This window comes from Stegodyphus dumicola, chromosome 3 (genome assembly GCF_044657685.1).
Source record: "Stegodyphus dumicola isolate Sdum_Otavi_A_Nest chromosome 3, ASM4465768v1".
NCBI lineage: Eukaryota > Metazoa > Arthropoda > Arachnida > Araneae > Eresidae > Stegodyphus > Stegodyphus dumicola.
Window position 1 is genome coordinate 46,842,683 of NC_140770.1, and position 25,499 is coordinate 46,868,181.

Below are 25,499 nucleotides of genomic sequence, written 5' to 3' on the forward strand. Positions count from 1 at the left end.
GCTTTATATCAATATGCAATTCATTATCAATTATATAAATACATTTTTTCTTGTAATCAATGGAATTTTGGAGCCGTTAATAATAGTTATCTCTTGGGATGCCTCTCGCTATCGTATTCCATGAATCTGTTACTTTTTATTACATATTTTGTATATAATTAAATGACAGGTAAGAGCTATCTTATCAAGCATGGAGGGAAAAAATTTAATTCTTTCCGTTAATGGCATTTATGAATTTAAAGTATAAGAGAATAGAAATGAGGTCATTAAATTTTAACGTCAGCGAACTGAATGCGGGGAGTTTTCAGTTTAGACGATAATTTTATCTGTACATAAGATTTCAAACCAATCAGCGTTTTATTAGCGTCTGTTCCTCGTTCCAATGTTTGAAATAATACTGGAATATTTAGAATTAGTATCCAAATGGCAGCTGCTTAAACAAAACGAACTGATTGCCGTTATTTGTTTTTTAAATTTCAGTAATTATTGATTATAGTGAGAATGATAATTTTCGGAAAGTTTTTGTTTTTCTGAAATATGATAACATTATTAAGAGATTATGATTTACTTATCACAGGTTACTCATCGATAAATAAATGTATATGTAACAATGCATCATCTCTTAGTTAGTTTTAAAAACCTCTGTGTGTCTCTCATGTTCATCATGCTGTTTTCTCAGTATTTATCTCTGCCAATAATTTTAACCACTGTTGCAATCTTTCTGATATGGCTAACCGTGAATTGGTGGAAGAACAATCAAAATCTTCCTCCTGGTCCTTGGGGCCTACCATTCTTTGGTTACTACTTTTTCCTTTCTTCGAAACCTTATTTAGAATTTGACCATCTAGCAAAACGTTATGGTGATGTTTTTAGTTTCAGAACTATTGGTGGAAAGCTCTTTGTTGTACTTAGCGGTGCGAAGCTTATCAAAGAAATTTTAGTCAACAGAGCTGAAGAATTTATAGGCCGTCCTCAGGAGAGTAATTTGTTGGAATGGATATCAGATGGATTGGGTAAGTGTTTCGAGCATATCGTTTCCAATAAAATATAATTATTTTACATGTTGTACCTTGTTTTCTGGTTTTCTTTCTTTTTTCTGCAACATTCTTTATCTACATCAATCACTACATCTCGGAAAATTGTGTTGGGTTCTTTTGAAATATTTTATGGCTCTCAATGTTTAATCTTGGCCACTGTCAGCTTCGAAGTTCGTGGTATTTTCTAAATTATAGGTCGTGGTAGAAGAATTTTAGATGATAAAATATCAGTGAGAATTTACACAGTTAGAAAACATTATATATATATGTACTACCGAGCTAAAAGAAATGAATAGGGATTTAGTTGCAAATGTATATCATACTTCAAAATTTTATTCCTTGCTTAAAATTATATTCTAGAAAACAAAGAAAAGCATACAATTTCATTTTTATTTAAACAGTAGGTACAACTCTGATATACGCCCTAATTTCACCAAATGTGGCGATATGTGTTCTGCGCTGGTTTTTGGTGCGATTGCGTGTTGTATGGTAACCCTGTTGACATTGAAAAATCTTTCGCTGGAGTTCGTTGGTTCGCGTCATGTTCTGTGTCTGAGAAGCTAAAATGGTGGAAGTTGTTGAATTGAAGTTCGGCAAAAGGAAATATCGTCGTGGCCATCCTGTTAAGGGGCAGTGGGTATTTGGAGGTGTGGAAAGAGGTTCTGGGAGATTATTTTTAGTGGCTGTGCATGATAGAAGTAGGGATTTGTGATTATTTGTTATTTTATTTATTTGTGAACCATAGTATGAATTTTCTGGATAGTGTGCCTGGCTGACATATATAAATACCATAGTGATTACGTGGCGGCATGTTAAAGGTTTTGGTAATTCTGCTGTTCGAAAAAGCATTAATGGTAAGTGCATTTTATTTTGTTCTTGTTCTTATTTTGTAGAATGTTATGTTCATTGTTTTTTTAGTATGAATTTCTGTCGTTATTGTTGTTTTTTTTAACTGTTTGAAGTTTATTTTAGTTATTTTGTTGATTAGTGCGTACCGTCTAAATTGCGTAGATGTTTTTTAAAGTTGAAACAGAACGCTGTGTACATGGTATTCTTTGAAATGTATTGTTGTTATGTTCATTTATTAAGGTGAGGTGTGCGTAGTTCGTAGATTCGTTTGTTGCCTAATATGTGCAATTCATAGATGTTTTTTAAGTTGAAACAGAACGCTGTGTACATGGTATTCTTTGAAATTTATTATTGTTATGTTAATTTATTAAAGTGAGTTGTGCGTAGTTCGTAGATTCGTTTGTTGCCTAAATTGTGCAATTCGTAGATGTTTTTTTAAGTTTAATCAGAATGCTGTGTACATGGTATTCTTTGAAATTTATTGTTGTTATATTAATTTATTAAAGCGAGGTGTGCGTAGTTCGTAGATTCGTTCGTTGCCTAGATTGTGCCATTCGTAGATGTTTTTTTAAGTTAAGACATATCGCTGTGTACATGGACTCTTATCAAATAATTTTGGTTAGAAACTTCACGGTTTTTGCTATCTAAATTTTTTGTTTTTGTTTCGGATTTTTAGCTTAAATTGTGTGTTCAAAACGTGGTTTTTGCATTCTCGAAAACCGTGTTTTTGGAGACATTTTAGGCTTAAAGTTCGAAATGTAGACAAAAAATTTAGATAGCAATATGGCAGCGTGGAGTTTCTCGCCAAAAATATTTGGCGAGAAATTTGGCGACTTGAGGGCGCATATCAAAGTAGTTCCAAACAGTACTTTTACGTATGTATGATTATATCTTTATTTATTTTCTTAGATGTTATATATTATATTGTTCTATAAATACGACATGAATAATTTAGTCCTATTATTCTGTTTGTAAATGATTTCTCACAAGAAGCATTGAATTTCATTGTGTCTATGCATTTCAAGTTTTAAGTTTTATGTGTGAGAACAAACTCACATACTTGTGGAAAACAATGTTCTAAATCAGTAATTGTTGAGGTATATGTTGAAAGTTTTTTGTTCTTTTAAACCTAGCTCTCAGAATTGAGTAAAAAGTACACATGCTTTCAAAGAAAATTTTAAGCTTCATTCTGAAACTACACCGGTGCACTTAAGATAATAAAAAAGTACTTCCTACGTGCTAAAAAAATGCTGAATTGAAATTGGAAAGCATATACAATTAAACCACACTAATTTTAAATTATACCTTGATTAACTTTTGCTATGGATGATTTATCATCTTTGCACTAACCTGAAGTCTAGATTCGAAGAAACACGGACAAGAATTAAAACTTAACCGAGTTTATTTACACTATTATATTTAGGCGTAACTAATCTGGTTTCAATTATTCGCGACTTTAAAACACAAAGGTTATTAAAATACTGGAAACATTCACAGAGCCTAGTTCGCACAACAGGTGATTCTTTCACGATAGAAACAGTTTTGTTAGTGCATTATTACCAAATCGTCTCCACATTACTTAATCGCTTGCTATTTAAATACATCTAATTTGAATTCTGGGAGGTTAGCAAGAGAAAAAGAAGAAACAGGAAAGTATTAAGATAAAAATAGCATACCAATTAAAATAAAACTTGCAAATGTATGATCAAATAACAATGAAATAATCTAGATCAGGCGATTTGCGTCGAATATATAATTCAACTTGTGGCACTAAGACAGCGGTAGATCTGTAAAGCAATCTTTTGCGGTTTCGCTTTTACTTCATACACACAAGGGATAACGATGGCGTTTATAAAATTTTATTAAATAACGTGAGCAGTGAGGTAGAATGAGTAACCAAAAACGTTTAGATGACAGAATGACGTGGAGAATCGGCTGTAGATTACACGAAGGGATATCCCAAGTGTTAATTGAAAGAGATTTCAGTGTAAAATTTAGCTTCGTTTGAAAGTTGTAGAACAGTTTCAGAAGATTGGATCTATATCCAAGTATTCTGGCAAGAGAGTTCAAGGGTAACGGTGATTAACGGAGATAAAAAGACAGGCACTTCCAGCTGGAGCCCGAAGACAGCTACAATATACTGCTCTCTTGTGAGCTCTGTGCTGTCACTGAAACCTTAGTTTTAAAGGTTACTATTTCCCAAAGAATTGTTTTCTGCTCTTTTTATGTTGGATGCTGAATATAATAATTTATTATTCAAAATCTTTAAAACTATCTTTGTAATATTAGAATAAATGAAAATAGAAATATTGATTTTTCTAGGCTTAAAAACTATTTTTCTCTTAATCTAATAATAGTCAAGCAGAAGATTTATTATTTATTATTTATTTATTTATCAAATGCCTGGCCATTGACCACCAGGTCATTTGCAACGAGTTCTCTAATACTTCTTTACAATACAGTCCAAACTCTTAAGTGCATAGCACACGTCCAGATTAGCAGCGCCCATGACTTGTCCAGAATCACACAAAGCACATAAAGGTGAGGCAGTCAGATTAAAACGAAACAAATGAGCACCAAGGCAGTCATGTCTAGTCAATAGTCTAAATTCAGCCACAGCAGTAGCACAAGGAGAGATCGAGATACAGTCGGCTTTTAATAGGATCCTCCATGAGGTATTTTCAGTAGGACTAACAGCAGCATTACAAAGGGATTTTTTATAAATCCTATTGATTTCAAGTTTAGAAGAGGGAAGAGATAGGTATCTGGAAGACCTTTGGAGAATATCCGTACCTTGTTTTGCCAAACGGTCTGCCATCTCATTTCTCCAATAGCCACAATGTGATGGCACCCACTGGAAAGCAACCTTTATCTGAATTCTGCTCAACAGTTCTCTGCATCTCTGGACAGGAATACTTTGTTTTCCTAAGTCACTTGCTATAGCGTGAAAAGCAAAACTTGATCCCGATAAAATTACAGCCTTATCAAAAGGAGAGAGACGTGCAGAAAGCTGTTGAAGGGCTAAATGGATGGCCTCTACTTCACCGTCAAAATGGGTTGTATCAGAGCCAACATGTAGGTAAAAGGAAAACAGATCACAGAAGACACCAGCACCAGCACCCTGGATGAAATCCAAAATGTAACCATCAGTGTAAATATGAAGCCACTCGCCAGGAGGATACCAAGTATTAATGTTTTCCAAAGCGATGGCACGAAGAGCAGTTGTGCATAGGTCGTTTTCCCTCACATTCAAAGTCAAGTCCAGTCTGACATCGAGAACCATAAACTCCAGTGCATTTATGTGAGTTAACAATTCATCATTATATTGAACGTTATCCTGGACGTATTGAATGAAGCTCTTCTGAGTCTTTAGATTACGTACTCTGTTAAAATCGTATTGACGCCAAAAAGAAATATTTGGGAATCTATTAAGACTCCCAAATATTTATTTACTTAAGTCTATTATAAAGGATAGCTGCATTCCTCCGAACCAGGTTAGTCACTGGCTGTAGGTCACAAAGCAGATGCATAGTAAGTACGGGAGTAGTTTTAATACCTCCAGTGCGTAAAGCCTGGTCAAGCATAAGATGTTGCATCCCCTTGTGCGATTCATATCGTTCTATTTTTTAAAATTTAATCTGAATACAATTAATAACTTTTCACAATTTTTCCCTTACAATATACTTTTGCAATCATTTATTCAATATCCTTCTTAAAAAAATGCGTAAAATTTAGAAGCATTTTATTTCAATTGAATGGCAAGTATCAATCTTATGATCAACTAAGCAGTAATAACTTAATTCTTAAAATTAAACTAAAGCAAATCGAAACGGCAAATACACTCATATAAGTTATATTTATTTATTAATTATCACTAACTTTTTAATTTGAAAATATTATCGTCATTAAAGTTATTTTCAGCTTGCGTTATTATACTTTAGAGTTAATTATAGTTTTTTCATTTTTTAGATGACTTTATCAGTCCATTGACTTAAAAAAAATCTCTGCCCATTTTTCGAATACTTATGAATCCAACATTTATTAAGAAAGGATCGAAGCTATGGGTCTTTCAATACGTTATTACCTAAGGTAGTGGTTTCCAGTATGACGGTTACGTCCCACAAATGAACAGAAGACAAATTTTCTGGGATCGCAGAAAGTTTTAAAATTTTTATTATGCAATATAATTCTATATACTTGTTCAGAGTGATTAATTAATTTATACATTTATTTTCAAGATATCTATACACACACGCATTTACTATTATTTCACTATTCCATTCTTTCTTTCTTTACTCTCTCTCCTTTTCTTAAAAGAACTGCATGTATATAGGTCCTGACAAAACTGCAGTTACATGCATATGCGGTGCAATAAGTAAACATTTGGGAACCACTGACCACCATGCATCATAAGGGTTAATCGATATGAACCTTTCAGAGTGGGAAACAAAGCATGAACATTTGGGATTCGATTTTATGCGCACTAATGCTGAATTGTTTCTGCTAATCCCCATACAAACCGGTCAGCTCCTTTCAAGAGACTAATATACGTTATTTTTTATGCATATCTAATTAATAATTTTTGACAACATAAAAAGAACGAACCGAAAGTTTGCATGAACAGGTTTCATGAAGTTAGTTCGGATGAAAACACTGTTGATAATAGAAACGAGAAGCTATAAAAAATTATTCATGATTTAGGAAAAAAATTCAGTAAAGAGAAAAAAATTAAGACGATTACAGTTCTTGAAGTTTATGTTCATAAGTGGATATTAATAATACCTTAACATAATCGAAATTCTATAAAATATATTCTCCTCTCCAAATGTTAAGCAGCAAAAAGTTTTTCCTATAAATTTATCAAAAAGAAATGATAAGATTATGACATACAATTTACGATAAGGGGACTATCGGGAAAAAATTTACGACATTAAAGATAGTAACTCACATTTTTTTTTAAAATTAAGTTCATAATTTGTGAATAACGAAACTGATAATGTTTTCTGCTTAAACGCTTTGATTTCGAAAATGTCTTACTAGTTATTGAAACTTTGTGTTTGCATTAATTATGCGCGATATTTCAGCGAAATCGTTTACGTGATGGTGATTAAATGGCTGAGTAGAAAAGGATCTATTACAGGCTGAAATGGCAGAACAATTAAACATTAATTGTACTGCTGTTGATGGGATATGGAATCAGATTCTTAACAAGCCTGCCGTTTCGTTACCAACAGTCCCTTTAGTTCACTATAGCTACAGAGGTCCCTTATAATTTGTTATGAATTGATAGCGCCTGCCGTTAGGTGGCGCTCCGAGCATTCTTTCTGGAGTTATTCGATAAATTTATGTGTATTAATAACGAGGAGAATCACCACTTGCCTGTGGATTTGTTTTGGATGCATTTGTTTTAAAGAATGAGAATTACAGTTTGATCAGAGATAATGCATTGAAATTTTATTTTAGAAGTCACATAATTGAACTAGTGGTTTAACAAGTTTTGTCATAAAATAGTAAGTCATATGTGCATTTACAGTTTAAAATAGAAAGTCATATGCGCATTTAGAGTTCTACCTACGAAGACAGAAAGCTGTCATGTCCGCTCTTCCAAAATCACTGAACGGAGCATAATAGGAGTTTGGTTTCCAGGGCTTAATTTCTAAAATTAGTACGCTAGACCGTCAGAAAAGAGGAATAAGAATAAATAAGTAAAAAAAAAAAAAAAAAAAAACCCTGAATGTTTTCATATTTTATAATACACACAAAGGGACATTTTTTAACGTTTTGTGTATTACCTTTATTTATTATATATCATGTCCTTCGCACTTAAATCATAAAATTCAATTCAACAGCAATATCGAAAAATAATTTTAAAATTAGCATATCTTTAGTATTTCCGATACACAATCTCGCTCGCTGGAGATAAAACTCTTTCTTTTTTCTTCTTTCGTACAATGTTGCCATTACTCGCTTTGAAATCTTTGAGTTTGTTAATCAAAAATTCCTTAAAATGTTACAAAATATGAAATGTGATAAAACAAATTTCAGATTCCAAATTAGGACTTCCAGATACCCATATTCTATGGAAGCTTACCGTTACTAAGAATTTGATGGCTCTAGGTATATCTGTTTTACCTAGATGAGTCTAGGTCGAGAAACATATATACATTTATGCAGATTTTTCATTATTTAATTTCTTTAACTATAACATAGGGCTCTAATATTTGGTGGCATCAATTTGAAAAGTGAACAGACATTTATAGTGAACCAACGCAAAATGCCAAAGCGAAATTAATAGCCCTTCTGGGCTAACTCCCTTTTGGCTAATAATATTAATAATAAAATAGTTAATAATTAAAAAGTTAAAAAAAATTAATGATTTTAGTAACAATTTTATTACTAAAAATAAAATTTTCGACATCAAATTTCTACTGAAATTGTTGTTCAGTTAAATAAAAGAAGTGCCTGAGCTTTCTTATTTAGGGCTCCGGTGCGCTCCGGTTAGAATTACGATTTATCGCAAATCGATTTATCGCAAATTTCGGAGCCGGGCTCCAGTGGGCTCCGGCGCAATTTAAGCTCTGTTGGTTTCTCTTATTTAAAGTGTATGATAGAAGAATTGATAGTATGAAGAAATGTCAAGACTGCATTTACACTAGGAGTGAAAATATGCTATACTCATGTTTAGTTTTTCAGTTGTACTTAGAAAAGTTTATAAAGCCTTTTTTTCTCTCATGTGATGTTTTCAAAACAACATCTGGCAATTTTCAGAGCGTACAAGAGTTACGAAATATGATGAAAAATTGCATTATGTGTTAAAGTATCACATGTGTTAAATTTTATGTTTATATCTTGTTTGATCTGAAACAGCTATGGCATAAAATCTATTCCTTACGTAACTTTTGGAGGGAAATATATTTAAAAACACATTATTTATTTATTATGTATTATATGTATTTGTTAAAATTATCGATAAATGAAGTAGTAATCATTTTACTTTACAACAATTTTGAACGAAACCTAAAAAAATAGTTAGCAGATGTTATCTGTGATACCGCATTCGAACACCTTTTGGTTCCATTCAAAGTTGAATGTAAAGCAAAGCAGTTAAGATCTTTTATCTCATTTGCACTACATTTTTCTTATACATTAAATTTATTTTAATTAACAATTGCTTTGTACGTTTATTTCCTTAATCTTCATGTAGATAAACTTTATTTTGTAAACCCTTGCTTTGGACATGCACATTTATGATGAATATTATTGTTTACGAAAAGGTGTGACTCAAGAAGAAGGATCATCGTGGAAAGAACACAGACGGTTAAAAATTTTGGCTTTGGAAAACTGGAGATTGAAGAAAGCATTCACGACCAAATCAGAATTTTAACTGAGGATCTGAAGAAAATGCAAGGAAAACCAACTCATTTTGAATTTCATGTAGCTTATGCCGTTAACAGTATAATCTCTCAGATTCTTTTCTCCAGAAAATTCGAAAAAAATGGAGAATTCTTCCCTAAACTTGTTAAAGGAGTTCATCACCTAATCAAAATTTTTGCAGATAATCGCTTTATGTTAGTTGGACCATTTTTTCAGTAAGTTTGAATGAACCTTTTCTAAAGTTCTTGTATGTAAATAGAATTTTGATTGAATTATTAAATTTATACTGCTCTTTCTTAATTTAAGTAAAACTGTTTTTGTCAACTCTTTTCAAACTTTCATGATCCAGGATTCCTTTCGCTTGTGCATAAATTTAGCAAGCCCACCCATTCACACACACACACACACACACACACACACACACACACACACACACACAAAAAAAAAAAAAAAAAAAAAAAAAAAAAAATCTGAAATGTTTCAGATTTTAAATTACGTCCAAAGGGGCGTTTTTTAACATTTTGTGTGTTACCTTTCTTTATTAAATATCATGTTCCTCGCACTTAAACCATAAGATCCAGTGCAACAGCAATATCGCAAAATAGTTTTAAAACGAGCATATCTTTAGAATTTCCGAGCGCTGGAGATAAAAATGTTTTTTCTGCACAACGTTGCCATTGCTCGCTTTGAAATCCTTGAGTTTGTTAATCAAAAATTCGTCAAAGTTTTAAAAAATAGGAAATCGATCATAAAACAAATTTCAAATTTCAAATTTGGTCTTCCACATGCTCATATTCGTTGGAGGATTACGTTATTCAAAATTCGATGACTCTATGTACCGTTGTTTTATCACAATACGAGAAATATACATACATTTATGCAGATTTTTCACTATTTAATTTCTTCAAATATAATGCAGGACTCTAACATTTTGTGGCAACAGTTTGAAAAGTGAACCGACATTTATGAGTCCGACGCAAAATGCCAAAACGAAACTAATAGTCCTTCGGGATTCAAATCCCTTTGGACTAAAAAAAAGTTAATTAATTGTAAATAAATCCTTTAAAATGTATAAATTCGAAGTTTTTCATAACGCGACTATACACGGCTTGTGCGGTATAGTGACTGTTGCAGAATGTTTCATGATAAAAACATATTAAATTCATTTTTGTTATATCATCCACTCGTTAAAACTCCTTCTTCTCTGATCATTATAACGAATATCATTTATATATACGTAGCTGAAGATATATTTTACAGGGCTTGAGACTTTAATATGTTAGGGAAAATTTTTCTAAAATTCCAAAAATCTTAAGGGAAGAAGATAATTATTCAAACTATAAATTCATGCATGTTTATTTTATAGAAAATTATTTTTATAATCCTACAGTTCTAGATAAATTTTGTATAAAATCTGGCATTGAGGAGTAAGTGCGAGCTTTATTAGGCTTTCAAATTTCGGCCCTTTGTTTAATGAAAGTTTAGAAAATGCGACTTCAGAGTTCGTACGGTCCTTAAAATTCCTTAGGGTATTTTAGAAACTATTTTTGATTCTTAAAAAAATCTTAATTTCGGTCAAAATTGGCAAAAGATTTTTAATTTTACTCATCTAACTTTGCTGTCTGTTTTCTATTTCTGCCATTTTGAAGCTGAATCAACATTTTGGGGCAATATTTTAATGACAAATATGTATTTGATAGGTTATAGCTTAAATTCGTTCGTACTTCTAATATAAAGAGTGCGTTACTTGAGTTCGGTATCGCAATTGAAGAATAAATATTTCGAAATTATTTCTTTTCTTGGCAATCAAGAATTCATAGAATACATTAAAAGCACTTTTTGTGGTTTCGAATATAAATTCTTTTGTTATGTGTCGCTAAATTTGCGTTTTATCAAAAGTTCGCTGCTAAAATCATTTGTATACGAAATTTTGATTCGGAGATTTGCGAATTTTCCGACGACTTTTTTTTTCGGGAAGGGTGTAAATATAATAACATAGACAAATATCTTTAAAAGAGTCATAATATGTTGAATTTATACTTAAGGAATAACATTAAAATGAAACTTTTTAACTTTCTTCTGTCATATTTTAAAACTGCATTACTTTTTGGCGACTTAAGGACATTAGATTCTAAAAATAAGATAAGAAATGCTATTATTTTAAAATTCATTTATTTTCTTTTATATTTTTAAATGAGTGCTTCTGGGTGTAATTTCTTTGGAATATTCAAATGTATATCAACTTTGCTTTTAAAATTCAATTTATCCTTGTCTTTTCCGAATGGTTTTATACTATTGGTAGGGATAATTTTTCTTTTGAATTTCAGACCTTGCATCTCTGAAGGCTTAAGAAGGATTTGAATGCATGATTTATAGACTCGCGGTTCCAGAAGATTCGGAAAAATATGAATGAAATTTAGTGATAAATTTAACAAGATTCAGAAAAATATGAATGAATAATGAAAATTGCTTTCATGTATTAACATGGTAATGGACGTGTTCTACTGGAAGTTTGTAATGAATTTGTTATTTTGGGGAGAATTTTTGGAAGACCAGTGAAAACAAAATTATTTGAATTTTCTTCCTTTGATCTTTAAGTCTTAACATGTTCATTTTCCTTTTATTTCCTCTTCTTTTCACTAGACATAAGCTTGGAAATAGCAAAAAATTTTCTTATCTTGTTACATGGACAGGTATCTCTGTAAAGGAATTTTTCTGTTAATAAAGAAATTGAAAACTGAGAATTCAAAAGATTCATCTCATATATCTCAGTGCACTATATACAGTGATTTATTATGTTGTTCATTTTGCCGCTAGGTGAAAACTTCTACTGCTTAATGTCTATCCTAAATCATAAAATTTTTGCCATCCTTAAATTTTATTGATTGTTGATTCATGTAAGTTTTAAAAATTCGGTCACACCGGCTTTTACCATACACTATTTCATAGTTATATTTAGTAATGAAATAAAATTACTGTTCTCCTATATATCCTTAATAAGTGCAGTTTTCAGATTAATAGAAGTCTTTAATTAAATTTTAAAACGAAGAGGAAACTTACTGAGATGAAATTTAATTACATAAAAATATATATAGCTAATTATTCTTCAAATGTATATTGTCAAAATTTTAACAAATTAGGAGATGAAGCAGACACTACTGAGAACATTTATTTGTTTCTTGCAGTAAATAAACTTCGAAAAGATGCTAAAGAGAAGGAAAATGATATAAATTAACTAAAATATTTGAAAAATTTTCGAATTAAAAAGACACATAAATGTTTTTTGTGTATTTGTTGTTATGAAACACACGTTTTGTAGCTTTTAATGCATTATTTTCCTAATACGGTTTTACAATCAATGTCATAAATTACATTGTTGCGTATTTACGAGTTCGTAATGGATTGAATACACACAGAAACGAAGATAGCTCGGTAAAATTTATTTTCCCAAAAGAAACACTTTACACTATTGGAACATTTCACAAAAATACTCGTACAGCTCTTCTCAAGTGACAGAGTGCAATCAGTAGTTACCACTTCAAAGTACTAAGAACATTAAGCCCAGAGCAATGCAAAGTGCATCTAAAAAGACAAAGCTCAACGGAGCTCAACGCTCAGTATTCCGAAGTTGACTCTGAACTGAAAAATTGAGGGCCCCGGTTATCTATTGTTTTTTCTAGGCAACCTAAAAATGCCCCTTTCTCTAAATTACTAAAAGCCATATACTGGTACAGTTACATAAAAAGGCGGGGGACGGTTACAGTTAAATGTAAGGATCAATTACAATTATTCAATTACAATACGAATTATATTTATACAGGAACGGTACCCAAACACCACCAAATGTTAGCCAAGCTTCGCGACTTTTGACGATTTCTTACCAATTTTGGAGACTTAGTCGCCAAAACAATCGCCAGAATTAAATTTTTGGTTACTTCCTCTTCACTATTGTATAGAATTATGGGAAAAAATCTGACAAAAAATAGCTTTCAAATGAAATCTGGATCAGATACCAAAAGATGTTTCTTGCTGATTGGCGCTGAGGGATACTTGATATTCAGGAGGTCTATGTTTTAACTGTGCTGCTCAACTGCTTATGAAAGGGCCTAATCAATGAGGATAATAAGTTGTGACAATTGTCAACAGATATGAAATTTTTTATCTCCATATAAGTTATTTACCGTAAAAAATATGCAAATAGGAAAAGAATCTTTTAAATTTTCCTCTTACATTTTTCGGTCTTCTGTTTAAGGGTGTAATTTCATCTGATTACTGTAAAATGATGGTCTCATAGTTTGCCTAATATTTAAATCTCTCATTAACTAAGTCTCATTTTATAATACTATGAACTCTCGAATATTCGGCATTCAAATATTACTATCAGAAAATTATAACAGAAAACATACCAGAAATACAAAAAGGAAAATAAAAATTCATCGGATAATTGAAGTAATAGCAAGTAATGTCATAATCGTTTATTGGGTTTATCAAGTGTTTTCAGTTCTTATAATGTTTATTTTACCGTTATTCACAGTATGTTCCTTTTTTTTTTTTTTTTTTTTTCCGAAGGTTAATTTAATTTATGTAACCAATGAACTATTTTCTGGATTAAAATGCTTGAAAATTTAGCTGAATTGTTAATAATCAGGTTGTAGTTCTCTGTTAATTATGGTATGTGTTTTTTCCCTTTTCTGTGTTTCCCAACTACTCTTGAATGAACTGTTACTTCGAGTTAACCGTTGACATCCTCTTCGGCATTACCACGTTTAATCAAGAACTACGTTCTTAATGACAAACATAGAGAGACGTAGATGTCATATGCAAGACAATCAAGATATAAGGGTATATATATATAAACAGGTACGAATAGACATATTTAATTAAGCTGGAAACATACTTAATAAATATATTGTTACGTTTTTTTCTGACACCAGTTGTTACGTTACGTATATACGGGGTTCGTGAGGATTTGGAGTGAATAATGACGACACCACTTGATGCGTTACAGTCATCGAAGAACTACTATAAACACGCTGACACAATCAGCGACACAGCCTTCACACTATCAGGCTATAACGGTGGAGACAGCTTCATTGCAAAGCACCAGAGTACAGCTCCCGACTCTGCTAGGTCGTTCTCAGAACTCCACATACTCTCGAGACTCTCCACGCTACAATGCACTCGACGACACGCAGAGCACAGCTCCCGACTCTTCGGTTCAGTCGTTCCCGGAGCTTAACACACTCTCTCGACGATGCACTAACCGCGATACGCTAAGAGACTCTCGACGACCCACTCGGTACTCACTGGCCGGCTGTCAAATCGATCGTCTTCCGCACGGACTAACTAGATGAGACACACTAACCCGATACTCTAGACGAGGCACCCTCTGACTGTGGACCATCAGGGTTTATATAGCTTTCGGCTTGTGTTCGAGAACATTCTGGGCTAAATCGGTAAGAATTCGTTCCAGAAGGTTCTCCATCCATTCATGGCATATCACCAATTTTGTTGACAATCGTCGCCAAATAGGCGATTTCTCGCCAAATGTGGAAACCCTACCTTCTCTTGCCATTTTATGGCAACCCTAAAACTGCTTTGCGGAGAAGCTATCTTACCGCGCTTGTACAATTCGTAACAATATTTTTATAAATATTTAAATAAGCAACTACAACAAACTTTGAAACAAAAACATCATTTTCTACGTTTCGTGGAGCCTCCGATAAAATACTCCAATATTTCAAGAAGCTTCGACCCATAGTTTGAAAGCTACTGCTTTATATGGTGAAATAGTTCTGAATTTAAGCATTCAAATTGTTAAAAGATTTGCTTTTATTAGCGGTTGTCTCTATAGCTTTTATTCTATTCAATAGGAGAATTCTTCTACTATGCCAATGAAGACCTTTAAACACATTTTTCGCACTTACTGAGCTCCTTAGACTAGATGGATCCATATATTACAATTATTTAATCACTGCTATCTTAGTTTTCCTCAAATTTCACAATTTTGCTTCTTTAATATCATAGACAGTTTTGCTTTTTAATGCTTCAAGTTGTTCTAAATTATTCCTTCATTTGCATGAAAAAATTAAGAGAAGTAGAAAAGATACAAGCTGCCATACTCACGAAATTTTCTTTAAAATTTCCATCGTACATAAGAAGTATGTATTTTGTAAATTAGTTAAGAAATTAGTTATTATTTTAATAGTTAGTTAGTATTAGTAATTATTTTAATAGCAAATTAGTTAATAAATTAGTTCCTTTGTAAATAAGTTATTTCACTGAAGATCGATGATACATCATCTTCTCTAAGGTACGAAAAAACTATAAATATCTTAAAAAAAACTGGTCTAAAGGAAGAAGAGGCAAATTACTTTTTCATAAAGTCAACCCATACTTGCACATTTGCTGTAATTCATATAAAAATCCAATACCATACATAATTTGAAAAGGTATTACACTGAAGTTTCTATTATTCTTATGGGGATTATGTAGGAATCTTTATCTCTTCTCTTAAGGAAAGAAATTAAAAACAAAATTTTAAATTATCATAATAAATATTACTTTTTCCTTGCAGTACCTTAAAGTCCATTTCAACAGAAAGAGTGTTGTTTTGCGAGAATGAGTTTTGATAGGTCTTCCGATACTTGTCTGTAAGATATTAACTTGCGATATGTTATTGGATATATATTCGTTGTTTCTTGTAAACATCTATGTAAGTTTTAAAGTTTTAATATCATTTTAATTTAACTGAATTTTAAAAGCAGCGTAAGATTAATAGCTTTGAAAAATTTATATTTTATGGTTTAAGGGACCATTTTCGGATTCCGTTTATCTGATTCTCTATACATCCCTAATTTATTGATAAGGATAGTTACTTAGCATATTTCTCAATAAATCCATCATTTCAAACCTCTAGTGATTTAGAGAAAGGGGCTTTAAGTATGGCTTAAATATAAAGATTGTTCCTCCGTACTTTAATATGAAAAATTAAAAATCTTATATTTATCATAACAAATTACTTTCAGTTATTCTTTCTTTATCAAATCGTAAGTTACGCAGCACTTTAGTTGATTGTTAAATATAAAATGCAATCAATATTCATTACATATTAAGATTTAACAGCTCCAAAGTTTAGTTGGTTTTCAGTGATAGTGTATTTCATCTAATTATTGTTGTATTTAAGGTACATCGCAATGATGCTATTTCCGAGTTCATCTGAAGTTCGTAAGGGTAGGGCTCTCTTGAAAAGGACCGTGGAAAATATTATAGAAGATCATGTAAAGACTTTCAATCCAAGCCATCTTAGAGATTATGTCGACGTATATTTGGATCAACGGAGAAAGCTGGAGAAAAGTGAAGAGCTGCAAACAAGTTCTTTTACAAGTCAGTGTTCTTCTTTTTAAATTTTTTTTATATAAACTATCCACCTTAGTTTATAAATGACATGTGATATTGAATTCCTGAAAACTAAAACTGGTAGACAGATATAACTCAAATGCTTTAAATCAGCGGTCTCATACTCAAATTCTATGCGAATTGAATGCACGAACAGAGCATAACTTCATACTGGAAATGAGGCAATTTATTAGCACTTGTGGCAATGTTTCCACTGCTTCAGCAATATTTTGGAGGTTTCTGGGAGCGGAAAGGCGAATTGAAGCTGCCTTCACTACAGCGTCCCAGATTTGTGCTAAAGTGCTTTTGTCTAGACTGGTTAATCCTTCCGTTTAATATCCTCAATTTCACGAAAATCATCCACTTTAAGTAGTTTGCACTCGCATTATTTCCTGCAATAAATTATTTATTCATCTGACAAGAAGCGGAGAGAGGGTTTGATAAGGTGTTTTTTTACCGTTCCCCCCCCCCCCAATGACAATTACTCTATACGCATTTTAATTGGGCAAAACAGTATACAGGTAGCAGATGAAGCTCTTCGAATAAATCGTCATTATTAATTTAATATTCTAATTCATTATTTTTATTCACCATTAATCTCTTTTCAGATTACAATGCTTTCTGTATTTTATATTAATAATAAGCAACGTTCTTGATTAATGCCGTCTGAAGGCACACTCACAAACTATTATCTTTCAGTGGATAGACTAACAGCAATATCAATGAATATGATGATGGAAGGAACCGAGTCTGTAACTTCGGCTCTTACTACCCTGTTAACTGCTATCAGTAAACATCCAGTGGAGCAGAAATTAGCCCAAGAAGAGCTTGATGCTGTGGTTGGAAAAGAACGGCTACCTTCATGGTTGGATAGACAAAACTTGCCTTACTTGGAAGCAACGATACAAGAGCTCTACAGGACAGACATGCCATTTTATATATCTACTCATTATTGTAATTTTAGTGAGTATTTATTATTTTATTACTTCTACAGTTTCTAAAAAAATTACGTACAATTTACATTTAATTATTTTTACTTATTTTACTCGTACAATGATTTTGCCAATTCATATAAACAAATTCTGCTTTGTCTGAGAGAGCTTGTAATCCTTTCATTTTGGGTAACTCTGGATACAGCACATATGACAGCAGATGTTCAAATGCGATTAATAATAACATTTCTTCCGCTTTCACTTTTGACAAAAGCGATACTGTTACGAGTTCCAGATTTAGAGGAATTCTTTTAATAATTACGTCAGATGAGAAAGAAGAAATTGATATTTTGTTGAAATAAATCACACCTCGTACATCAAGGTAAACATGTAAGGATCCTAAGTTTTACTAACGTTTATTTTATATTAAATCTTTACTATCACTTCTTATTTTCTACTTCCGGCCAGAATTAAAAGCTTTAACTTATTTATGCAAATTTGTCTTGCGAACGCCAAGTACTTAAGTTGTGGCTTTTTGCCAAGCAAGAGAGAGGAAGGAGCTATTAGAAGCAGGCCGCTTGCCATAGTAGTGTTACTCGGTTCTGGTTGCCTTCCAGGCCAGAGGTTTAATCCTCTTGATAATTTTAAACGTATCGTAGTGTTAACAGTTCTCTGTACTACATACGGCTTCCTGTTAATATACGGCCAATCTTCTCGGAGGCCCTTGTTTGTTATTCCAAAGTTAAGTTAGAGTTTAGTTAATATTTTTATAATCTTACGTTCAGACCACAAGTGGTTGGTCTCTGTATTCCGAAGTCCGGAAATCATTGTAAAGAGAGAAAAATAAAGGGTTTCGTATACCGTTCCTGTGTGTATTGTCTACTTCCCAAATTTATTGAACATAGCTTTAGTAAGCTCCCTGTTCCGAGTCAGGACATTTAATGTTCCCAAAGCAAGTAAGGAGGAACACAGAACCTTATAGTGGCGCCCGACGAAGAAGAATAACCATGGTCGAGTTTCAAGAAGAACCTGTGCTGCCTGCAGAAGCGGCTCAGAATCCAGAAATGCCAGCTGCCGCCCTGGAAGGATTTGGTTACATCGTCCAGACCATGCGCGCATCGATGAAACCAGAAGCAACATTTAATGGAAACTCACCGGTAACCAGTTTTTTGGAAAAATTGGATGACCACTTCATGCTGTATCCAGTGCATGAGTTCCAGAAAGTCACCTTAGCTACCAGCGCTTTGAGGGGCCAAGCGCTTAATTGATTCAAACGTATAGGCAGAAGCCTCTTGGGTCAAGCGGGAAGTCCATACTTACGAAAATTTTAAGACCGCCTTAGTAAAAGCCTTCCCTGTCGTAAGAGATCGTGCAAGATTAGAAACAGAACTTTTCAGCATATATCAGCAACGAATCGAAAATTTTTCCACCTTTATTTTAAGAAAAATTCACGTCTTTAAACTCTTGTATGGAAACCGTCCGGATCCTGAGATAATTCAAGTGATTTTGCCGAGGTTACTTCCCCAAGTACAAGACTTTATTGAATTAAGGAATCCGACTACACTGGAAAAGTTATTTGAGCTAGCAATCCAGTTTGAAAGTAGAAGAACGGCGGACATTGAAAGAAAACGCCAGTATGAGCAACGAAGCCAATTTGGTGCGCCAAGACCACAGCAAAGTCAAGAACACGGCTACGGAAGCAAAGCGAATCAGTGGGCAAGGAAACTCGAGTATCCAAAAACAACCGGCGAACGTCGACAGTTCAATAGTAAGCCACAAAAAAAGTCTGAAGGCCAGTGGAAAAAGAAGGAAGGCATGGAAAGGAAGAAACAAGATTTAAACTAAAACGGATTTCTGCTGACGGGAGGGTGCGAAAATCCGAAGACCAAGAAAAACCCTCTTCCTTCAAGTTAAATACAGTGATGGTGAAAAATTTGACTCTTCCAAAGATTGAAGTGTAGGTGAATAACATCCCAGCCACCGCACTCCTGGATACAGGCGCGCAGTGTTCCTGTGTGGCAGAAGATTTTTTTAGGAAGTATTTCCGTAAATGCCGCATATATAATTCGGATAATACGACAGTGTTAGCTGCGCAGGGAGAAAGATGCAAGTGCATAGGTAAATTACCGTTATACGTTCGTATCAAGGACGAACAAGTAAAGATTATGTTTTTTATCGTAAAGAATTTGCAAGCACACGTCATCTTAGGGATAGACTTTCTTTCAGAGGCAGAAGCAACGCTAGATTTTAACGAAGCGTCCCTTAAGCTGACGATGAAACCAGTTCGAGAAGAAAAACAGAACCACCAACGTTAAACCTCGACCACCTGGCTAAGGAAGAGCAACAAAAAATTCGACAAGTGGTAAGTGAATTTGCTTCGTTATTTAGTGATATTCCAGGATTTACTCAAGTTACTAACCATAGTATCGACACCGGAGATTCACTGCCAGTTCGCCACAAACCATACCGATATGATAAGAATAAAGAAAAAATTATAGAGTGGCACATTAGAGATATGTTACGTAAAAAGATCATAACGCCCATCTCAAGTAGTTATGCTAGCCCGGTTGTGTTATGTAAGAAAAATAATGACTATTCGGTAACACATCCAAAAAGGTGGCGTTTTGCAATTGACTATCGTAAATTAAACTCCATGACTAAATATCCGGTATATCCGTTACCTAGTTATCGAAGAAATTCTAAGGAACATAACTTCTACCAAATACATGACTACTTTTACACTTAACGACTGGTTATTTTCAAATAGGGGTTAGACCGGATGATGTGCCTAAGACTACTTTTATAACCAAGTCTGGCACTTATGCATTCCTGCGTATGCCGTTTGGCCTTTCAGGGGCACCGGCAACATTTCAGCGATGTATGGACATTGTGCTAAGGCCTGTTCTTGGAAAGTCCACATTTATCTATTTAGACGATATCATTATTACTAGTGATAATCTGCACCAACATGTACAGGATTTAAGACAGGTGTTTTCATTATTAAATGACGCTCTAAAAGTTGATGTTGAAAAGTGCAAATTTGCAGCCCCTGAATTAAAATACTTAGGTTACAAAATATCTCAGAAAGGAATCGAGACAGACGAATCAAAAATAATCGCTGTACAAAAGTATCCGACTCCAAACACCGCGAAGAAGCTCTCTTCTTTTCTAGGACTTTGTTCATATTATAGGTCCTTTATAAAAGATTTTGCAGCTATTGCTGAACCATTGTTAAAATTCAAAAGGAAAAAGGCAAGATTGCTTTAACGAAAGCCCCTGTTTTGAAATTTCCTGAAAATGATGAGAATTTAGAAATTTCAGCGGATGCTTCGGATTATGCGGTAGGAGCGGTACTTTCCCAAAATCAGCAGCCCGTGGCATTTTTTAGTCGAACTTTAAATCAAACACAAAGAAATTATTCCGCGACTGAGAGAGAGGCACTTGCAGTTCTGTTAGCAGTGCAAAAGTTCCGAGTCTATTTTGGAAGGGCGGCAATAACAGTGTATTCTGATCATGCGGCGGTAACTAGATTGTACTCAGGGAAAAACTTATCCCCAAGGTTAATAAGATGGGCACTCAAGTTACAAGAGCATAATCTGGTAATCAAGCACACCCCCGGAAAGGAAAATATCGTAGCAGATGCCCTGTCAAGAATAAAAATAGATGAAGAAGGTAATACTGTAAAGGAGGGAATGCTCACAGCATGTACGATAAATTTCCGAGAAAAGGTAATAACCGAACTGGGTAAGGATCCTGAATTTAAAAACATTAATGAGTATTTAAAGGATCCTGAAAATTTTAGCCACCAAGATATTGTGGCGATAAGAAATAGGGCGGCCCATTACGAACTAATAGATGGTCTATTATTTTATACAAAAACTACAAATTCCAACAAAGAATTTCGACCTGTTATCCCAGCTAGTCTTAGATTAAATATACTGCAGGAGTTACACGACTGCCCTTTAGCTTCTCATGCTGGTATTCGAAAAACCATCCAACGCGTACGCGAAGCAGTTTATTTTCCTGAACTGGAAAAGTTAACAAGGGCGTATGTCAAGTCCTGCCCAACATGTCAAGCAGTTAATTATATTAATTTCCGCCCGTCCGGGTTTCTAAATAGCATTAAATCCGAATTTCCAAATGAAATAATTGGCATCGATTTATTGGGCCCTTTCCCAAAAAGTCAGTTAAATAAAAGTCGGTATCTCCTTGTTATGGTTGATCATTTTAGTAAGTGGACCGAAATTGTTCCCTTAAAAGGTGCCTCCGCGAAATTAGTTACTGATTCTATTTTAAATAAATATATTTTAAAATACGGGGCGCCCCTAAAAGTTATATCGGATAATGGTCCTCAATTTGTAAGTAATATATTTGAAGACATGTGCCAAAAAGTGGGCATACGTCATTTAAAAATGGTCCCGTATCGGCCGCAATCAAATATAGAGGAACGGGTCAATAGAAATATAGTGAAAATTATCCGTAGTTATGTTAAAAATTTTCATAAAAGCTGGGATAACTATGTCAATGAATTAGCTTTCGCCCTTAGGACCGCAAAACATGATACAACGGGCAAAACTCCTGCTGAGTTATTTTTAGGCAGAAAGATTCTAACGCCGTTAGATAAATTATTTTATGTTCAACAAAGAGCCCCAGAATTTAAAATGGGCGATATAGAAAAATTAATTAAAGAAGATTAAAAGAACACTGAAGTAGCACAGAGAAAACAGAAACTTTATTATGATATGAAACGACGGGGAGTAACTTATAATGTAGGAGATGAAGTGTTAAAAATTAAGCATTCACTTTCTTCAGCACCAGAAGATAAAACTGCCAAATTTTTTCCACGATTTGAAGGACCATATGTCATAGAAAAAATAACTCAGGCTGTAGTGGTGTTAAAAGCCAGGAATGGTGAAACATGCTCCGCAAACATTGACCAGATAAAACCATTCTATAATCGTAATAAAATGCAAATATTTAAAGATCTTTAGCAGGATCCGGCACGGCAGGCACTGCAGGCACAAGCTCCAGAGGTGGAACAACGACAATCACAAGGGTAAGCCATTAGGAGGCACAAGCAATTGAAAAGAAATTTTCCCCGTTGGAAAATTGAAGGTAAAAAGAAAAAGAAGCCGTTCCACCGACCAGAAAAGAGAGAGCACGACCACCCCCAGAATGAAGAAGGGAGAAGTACGACGAATGCAAAGAGAGCCAGGAGAAATGATGGCAACTATAACCCGGCTCCGAAACGGAAGATCTACCCATCGGACAGGACTCTACGCAGCAAATGTCGTCGAATTGATGAAGTAACACCAGCTGCGGTGGCAAAGAAACAAGGAAAATTTGAACAGCCAGCAACGAGATCCAAGCAGGAACGAGAGAGAGTTGTCCCGGTTCCGCCAAGACCAGCTGCCATCAAACGGCCGAGACCACAGGCAGAGGCTAAAAAGAAGGTTTTCAGGGGTGACCAAAATGGAAGGAAAAGAAAGCTCATGGAGGAAGGAACTGAAGGGCGAACCTGCACAAGAAGGAAGATAAACCAAACCGTAATCTTCGCTACCTTCCAGGACTAGGCAGAAAAAAGGATGTCCGAATATCACAAAGATAAGTAAAACTTTATGTTACTTTGAAACCTTAAGTTAATCTTTCATTCTTACTGCAAGTGGCAGAATTCAAGACGTTTTACCTCATGTGAGGTCTACCTTTATCGCCAAAAAGGCGAGAAATGAGTTGTTACCTGTTTTGGTATTATGTTTTTCAATTACTCGCGAGTAAAACTAAAATTAATGTATAATAGGAATGTGTAAATACTTGAATATTGTAAAAGTTATTGTATAAAATTTTATTTAAAAGATTCTGGCAAGAAAGAAGTTTTAGTCTGAAAGACTTTTGAAATGTAGTATTTCAATGTAGAAGAATTGGCACTTGCTTGGAAAAGAATAGAAGTTAACAATGTACTACTAATGTATGTTTTAAAATGCGTAAAATTAACGGCATGTTAATATGTCCTTATATACAATGTGAACTGTTATTTTAAACGTTAAGAAATACTGTGATATGTTAAAAGTGAAAGTAATGCCAAAAAATTTTAAGTTATTCGTGTGACTGTAATTATTGTGAATATGTGTTAAAGGTTGAATGAATGTAGTGAGGCTCTCTGACGCTACACTTCAGAGTTAGCCACTTTCAGAAAAGTACCTCAGGGTTTAGAGATGAATATAAGGTGTGTTTTGAGGTCTTGTTATGTTGAATTTTAACACGTTAGTGTTTTGATTGCAGGCGGTAGTGTTGAACACTTGTACATAAACACGTTCGTGTTTGGTGTTTTCCTTTACAACACATGTCAGAGAGCACGGGGAGATAATTAAATAACGTCATGAATGAAATAAGCATGTTAAGAGAAATATAAGTATTCATGTTATCAGGTTCAATGTTTCTTCTAACCTTCTTCGGAAACATACAATGACCTGACTAGAACAGAGAGCTTACTAAAGCTATGTTCACTAATTGTAGTAAGTAGACAGGATACAGACGAAGGGTATACAAAACCCTTTATTTTTTTCTTTATATACAATGACTTCCGTACTTCGGAATACAATGACCCTCCACTCGGGGTCTAACTTAAAAGATATCAAAATAAAACTAAACTCTAATTTAACTTTAGAATAAGATTGGCCTTATAATAACAGGAAGCGTATGTAGCACAGAGACTGTGAACACTACAATACGTTTAATTTATCAAGAGGATTAAAACCTCTGGCCTGGAAGGCAAAGTAGCAACTGCGTAACTTCTAAGGTAAGCGGCCTGCTTCGAACTCACGGCTTCCTCTCTTCTGCTTGGCAAAAAGGCCACACTTAAATACTTGGCGTTCGCCAGACAACTTTGCATAAACTCCTTCACGCTTATAATTCTGGCCGGAAGTAGAAAATAAGAAGTGATAGTAAAGATTTAAAATAAAATAAACGTTAGTAAAACTTAAGATCCTTACATACTTCCCGCCAGAGTTAATTAGTTTGAAACTGAGGTCTAAAACGACCTTGTTGAAAACTTTTAGCTCTAGAAACTAACGCGAGGCCAACCTTTTACAATCATAACTTAGCTAGAAACTAGAAAATTTTAAAAGAAAGAAATTTGTTACAATAGCAGCTCCCGGAATATACAACAATCTTTTTTCTTTTTCATCTGTACTGCATCAAAACAGGAGCTTTATTCAATTCTGGTTCCTTCCAGAGATCTGGAAGGAAAACTAGTTTAATGAAATGTTACAGAATGACATTGCAAATAACATATAGAATATACTTTTCTTAACATTCTTATTTCATTCATGACTATTTTAATTATCTCTCCCCGTGCTCTCTGACATGTGTTGTAAAAACACCAAACACGAATGTGTTTCTGTCTATGTGTTCAACACTTCCTCCTACAATCAAAACACTAACGTGTTAAAATTCAACATACGAGACCTCTTAACACACCCTAATTTCAACTCTAGACCCTGAGGTACTATTCTGAAAGTGGCTAACTCTAAAGTGTAGCGTCAGAGAGCCTAACTACATCATTCAACCTTTAACACATATTCACCATGATTTAATCTTTACAGTCACACGAATAACAAATTTTTTAACATTACTTTCACTTTTACCATATCACGGTATTTCTAAACATTCAAAATAACAGTTCACATGTATACAAGAACATATCAAGATGCCGTTAATTTTACACATTTGAAAACATACATTAGTAGTACATTGTTAACTTCTATTCTTTTCAAAGCAAGTGCCAATTCTTTCTACATTGAAATAATACTACATTTCAAAAAGTCTTTCAGACTAAAACTTCTTTCTTGTTAGAATGTTTTAAATAAAATTTATACAATAACTTTTTACAATATTTAAGTCTTTATACAAC

At 33.7% G+C, this 25,499-nt stretch overlaps 1 pseudogene across 1 annotated transcript in view; it reads left to right on the forward strand.

Annotated features, from left to right (window-relative positions):
* The first annotated feature begins 587 nt into the window (after window positions 1-587).
* LOC118202040 (cytochrome P450 2J6-like) overlaps window positions 588-25,499 on the forward strand; it is a 51,986-nt pseudogene continuing 27,074 nt past the window's right edge. Inside the window, exons 1-4 of the transcript XR_015040185.1 lie at window positions 588-1,013; window positions 9,161-9,475; window positions 16,447-16,646; window positions 17,358-17,621. The product of XR_015040185.1 is annotated as a cytochrome P450 2J6-like (transcript). The remainder of the gene's footprint in view (window positions 1,014-9,160; window positions 9,476-16,446; window positions 16,647-17,357; window positions 17,622-25,499) is intronic.